This window comes from Acomys russatus, chromosome X (genome assembly GCF_903995435.1).
Source record: "Acomys russatus chromosome X, mAcoRus1.1, whole genome shotgun sequence".
Taxonomy (NCBI): Eukaryota; Metazoa; Chordata; class Mammalia; order Rodentia; family Muridae; genus Acomys; species Acomys russatus.
The window spans coordinates 14,834,858-14,840,964 of record NC_067169.1 but is presented as its reverse complement, the minus strand read 5'-3'; positions in this window follow the sequence as shown (position 1 = coordinate 14,840,964).

Below are 6,107 nucleotides of genomic sequence, written 5' to 3'. Positions count from 1 at the left end.
GAGGAAGTGACTACAGCCTTAGAATGGAGACAGCGTCTCTGTGTGAGCACTGAGACAGCGGCTAGAAAGTTAGAACTGAGACAGCGGCTACTGTGTTAGAGCTGAGACAGCAGCTACTGCGTTAGAACTTAGAAAGCGGCTACAGTATTAGAATGGAGACACCGCCTAGAGTGTTAGAACGGATACAGCAGCTACTGTGTTAGACTGAGACAGAGGCTACTGTGTTAGAACTAAGACGTCACTACAGACTTAGAATGGAGACAGCGGCTATCAGCGTGAGCACTGAGACAGCAGCTACTGCGGTAGAACTTAGATGCAGCTACAGTCTTAGAATGGAGACATCGGCTACAGTGTTAGAACTGAGACAGCAGCCATGGTGTCATAACTGAGAAAGTGACTACAGCCTTAGAATGGCGACAGGAGCTACACTGAGCACTGAGACAGCCCCTACTGTATTTGAACTGACAACAGTTACTAGAGGGATAGAATTGAATCAGTGAATACAGGGTAAGAACTAAGGGGCTACACTGTTAGAACTGAGACAGAAGCTACTGCGTTAGAACTTAGACAGCGGCTACAGTCTTAGAAGGAATCATCGCATAGAGTGTTAGAACTGAGACAGCGGCTACTGTGTTAGAACTGAGACAGCGGCTACTGTGTTAGAACTGAGACAGCGGCTACAGTGTTAGAACTGAGACAGCGGCTACTGTGTTAGAACTGAGACAGCGGCTACTGTGTTAGAACTGAGACAGCGGCTACAGTGTTAGAACTGAGACAGCAGCTACTGTGTTAGAACTGAGACAGCGCCTACAGTTAGAAGTGAGACAGCGGCTGCTGTGTTAGAACTGAGAAGTGACTACAGCCGTAGAATGGAGACAGGGGCTACAGTGTTAGAACTGAGACAGGCTCTGCTGCGTTAGAACTGAGACAGCGGCCACCGTCTCAGAACAGAGACATGGGCTAAGGTGTTAGAACTGAGACTGCAAATACTGTGTGAGAACTGAGACAGCACCTACAATGTTAGAACTGAGACAGCGGCTACTGGTTTAGAACTGAGACAGCAGCTACTGCTGTAGAACTTAGATGCGGATACATTCTTAGAATGGAAACATCAGCCAGAGTGGTAGAACTGAGACTGCAGCTACTGTGTTATAACTGAGACAGCGCCTACAATGTTAGAACTGAGACAGCGGCTACAGTGTTAGAACTGAGACAGCAGCTACTGTGTTAGTGCTGAGACAGCAGCTACTGTGTTAGAACTGAGACAGCAGCTACTGTGTTAGTGCTGAGACAGGGGATACTATGTTAGAACTCAGGGAGAGCCTATAGGGTTACAACTGAGACAGCAGTTACAGTGTTACAATTGAGACATTGGCTACAGTGTTAGAACTGTGACAGCGGCTACTGTGTTAGAACTGTGACAGCGGCTACTGTGTGAGACCTGAGACAGCACCTACAATGTTAGAACTGAGATAGTGGCTACACTGTTAGAACTGAGACTGGGGCTACAGTGTTATAACTCAGACAGCGGCTACAGTGTTAGAACTGAGACAGCGGCTACACTGTTGGAACTGAGACAGCGGCTCCTGTGTTAGACCTGAGACAGCGCCTATAGTGTTAGAAGGGAGACAGCAGCTACAGTGTTAGAACTGAGACAGGGGCTGCTGTCTTAGAACTCTTACAGCGGCTACAGTGCTAGAACTGAGACAGCGACTGCTTTGTCATAACTGAGAAGTGACTACAGCCTTAGAATGGAGACAGGAGCTACACTGTGAGCACTGAGACAGCCCCTACTGTATTTGAACTGACAACAGTTGCTACAGGGATAGAATTGAATCAGAGAATACAGGGTAAGAACTAAGAGGCTACACTGTTAGAACTGAGACAGAAGCTACTGCGTTAGAACTTAGAAAGTGGCTACAGTCTTAGAAGGAAACATCGCATAGAGTGTTAGAACTGAGACAGCGGCTACTGCATTAGAACTGAGACAGCGGCTACTGTCTTGGAACTGAGACTACGGCTACAGTGTGAGCACTGCGACAGCGGCTACTGTGTTAGAACTGAGACAGCGCCTACACTGTTGGAACTGAGACAGCAGACACTGTGTTCGAACTGAGACAGCGGCTGCTGTATTAGAACTGAGACAGCGGCTACAGTGTTAGAACTGAGACAGCGGCTGCTGTGTTAGAACTGAGAAGTGACTACAGCCTTAGAATGGAGACAGGGGCTACAGTGTTAGAACTGAGACAGCAAATACTGTGTGAGAACTGAGACAGCACCTACAATGTTAGAACTGAGACAGCGGCTACAGTATTAAAACTAAGACAGCGGCTATTGGTTTAGAACTGAGACAGCAGCTACTGCTGTAGAACTCAGATGCAGATACAGTCTTAGAATGGAGACATCGGCTAGAGTGTTAGAACTGAGACAGCAGCTACTGTGTTAGAACTGAGACAGCGGCTACAGTGTTAGAACTGAGACAGCAGCTACTGTGTTAGAACTGAGACAGCAGCTACTGTGTTAGTGCTGAGACAGTGGCTACTGTGTTAGAACTCAGAGAGAGCCTACAGGGTTACAACTGAGACAGCAGTTACAGTGTTAGAACTGAGACATCGGCTAGAGTGTTAGAACTGAGACAGCAGCTACTGTGTTAGTGCTGAGACAGGGGCTACTATGTTAGAACTCAGAGAGAGCCTACAGGGTTACAACTGAGACAGCAGTTACAGTGTTAGAACTGAGACATTGGCTACAGTGTTAGAACTGAGACAGTAGCTACTGCATTAGAACTTAGAAAGCGGCTACAGTATTAAAATGGAGACATCGTCTAGAGTGTTAGAACTGAGACAGCAGCTACTGTGTTAGTGCTGAGACAGCGGCTACAGTGTTAGAACTGAGACAGTGCCTACAGTCTTAGAACTGAGACTGCGGCTACTGTGTTAGAACCAAGACAGCAGCTACTGCATTAGAACTGAGACAACGGCTACTGATTTAGACCTGAGACAGCGGCTACTGCGTTAGAACTAAGGAGTGACTACAGCCTTAGAATGGAGACAGCGGCTACAGTGTGAGCACTGAGACAGCAGCTACAGTGTTAGAACTGAGGCAGCCCCCACTCTATTAGAACTGATAACAGTTGCTAAAGGTATAGAACTGAATCAGTGAATACAGGGTAAGAAATGAGGGGCTACCGTATTAGAAATGAGACAGTGATCAAATGGCTGAGAAACACTTAAAGAAATGTTCAACCTCCTTAGTCTTCAGGGAAATGCAAATCAAAACAACTCTGAGATTCCATCTTACACCCATCAGAATGGCTAAGATCAAAAATTCAAGCGACATCACATGCTGGCGAGGATGTGGGGAGAGAGGAACACTCCTTCATTGCTGGTGGGAATGCAAACTAGCACAGCCACTTTGGAAATCTATCTGGTGCTATCTCAGAAAACTGGGAATAGGGCTTCCTCAAGACCCAGCTATTCCACTCGTTGGAATATACCCAGAAGATGCTCCAGCACACAACAAGAAAATTTGCTCAACCATGTTCATAGCAGCCTTATTCATAATAGGCAGATCATGGAAACAGCCTAAGTGTCCCTCAGTAGAAGAATGGATAAAGAAACTGTGGTACATTTACACTATGGAATACTACTCAGCTATTAAAAACAAGGAATTCCTGAAATTTGTGGACAAATGGATTGAGCTAGAAATGATCATAATGAGTGAGTTAACCCAGAAGCAGAAAGACTCAAATGGTATATACTCACTTATATCTGCATACTAGCCCAAGGGGCATGTCCCACGAAAGCCTTCACTTACCAGGAAACTGGGACAGAGGGGAGGACATCTAGATGAGAGAAGCATGGGAGAATAGCAAAGTAGAAGGATCCAGAGGGTCCTAGAAACCTACAAGTAGAACATTATGATAGGCAGATTTGGGCCCAGGGGTCCCGCTCAAACTAAGGCATCAGCCAAGGACAATACAGGCGGTAAACTTTAAACCCCTACCCAGATCTAGCCAATGGGCAGAACATTCTCCACAGTTGAGTGGAGAGTGGGGTATGACTTTCACACGTACTCTGGTGCCTCATATTTGACCATGTCCCCTGGAGGGGGAGACCTGGTGGCACTCAGAGGAAGGATAGCAGGTTACAAAGAAGAGACTTGATACCCTATGAGCATACACAGGGGGAGGTAATCCCCCTCAGGAACAGTCATAGGGGAGGGGAATAAGGGGAAAATGGGAGGGAGGGAAGAATGGGAGGATACAAGGGATGGGATAACCATTGAGATGTAACAAGAATAAATTAATTTAAAAATTTAAAAAAAATAAAAATAAAGAGCAAAGGAATTGAAAAAAAAAGAAAAGCAGCGGCTACTGCATTAGAACTGAGACAGTGGCTACTGTGTTAGAACGGTGACAGCGGCTACTGTGTTAGAATTGAGACAGCAGCTACTGTGTTAGAACTGAGACAGCAGCTACTGTGTTAGTGCTGAGACTGGGGCTACTGTGTTAGAACGGTGACAGCGGCTACTGTGTTAGAACTGAGACAGCGGCTACAGTGTTAGAGCTGAGACTGCAGCTACAGTGTTAGAACTGTGACAGCGGCTACTGTGTTAGAACTGAGACAGCGGCTACAGTGTTAGAACTGAGACAGCAGCTACTGCATTAGACCTGAGACAGCGCCTACAGTGTTAGAACTGAGACAGCAGCTACTGCATTAGACCTGAGACAGTGGCTACAGTGTTAGAACTATGACAGCAGCAACTGTGTTAGTGCTGAGACAGCGGCTACCATCTTAGAATGGAGACATGGGCTACAGTGTTAGAACGGAGACAGCGGCTACTGTGTTAGAACTGAGACAGCAGCTACTGTGTTAGAACTGAGACAGCGGCTACAGTGTTAGAACTGAGACAGTGGCTACTGCATGAGATCTAGAAATCGGCTACAGTATTAAAATGGAGACATCGCCTAGAGTGCTAGAGCTGAGACAGCAGCTACAGTGTTAGAACTGAGACAGCAGCTACTGCGTTAGAACTTAGAAAGCGGCTACAGTCTTAGATCGGGGACATTGACTAGAGTGTTAGAACTGAGACAGCGGCTACTTTGTCATAACTGAGACGTGACTATACCCTTAGAATGGAGACAGGGGCCACAGTGTGAGCACCGAGACAGCGGTTACAGTGTTAGAACTGAGACAGCCCCTACTCTATTAGAACTGATAACAGTTGCTAGAGGGATAGAACTGAATCAGTGAATACAGGGTAAGAACTAAGGGGCTACAGTGTTAGTACTGAGACAGCGGCTACTGTGTTAGAACTTAGAAAGCGGCTACAGTCTTAGAATGGAGACATCGCAGAGAGTGTTAGTACTGAGACAGCAGCTACAGTTTTAGAACTGAGACAGCGGCTACTGTTTTAGAACTGAGACAGAGGCTACAGTGTTAGAACTTAGACGGCATCTACAGTGTTAGAACTGAGACAGAGGCTATTGTGTTAGAACTGGGAATAATTGCCAGAGGGTAGATCTGAGGCAGTGGATACAGTGTTAGAACTGAGACAGCGGCTACAGCTATAGCATTGTACCAATAGGCCACTTTTAACTTTTTAGATTGCTTCACAAATCTAGAATATGGCTCATCAAACAGCTTAATATTTTGTTCCATGTTTCTCCTGAGACATACTTTCTCTCTCATAGCTGGAGCCATCCTCAGACACACCACCTTGCTGCCTAGCCTTCTGGCAAGGGCTACCAATCCTGGATCCTCATCACAGATCCAGCCTGTCCACTAATAAAAAGACTATGTGACATTCTAGATTCAACTATTCTGTCTTTGCAAATGTCAGGCGTATGTCTAAGACAGTGCACCATTAGCTTGGTCCTTGCTTGTTAGCTTGTGTTATGCTTGCTTGCTTGCAGTGGTGAAGACAGAACCCAGGGCAAAGTACAACCAGGGAAGCACTCTACCACTGCGGTTTACCCAGCCTAAGAAATGATCACTTCTAGGAGCCATTGTGCAGATGGAGCATTGTCAAAGCATCTAATGTGGTTGGGAGAAAATGTGTAGTATTAGAAGAAGCTGAGGATGAGGCTCAGTAAGGATGCTGGC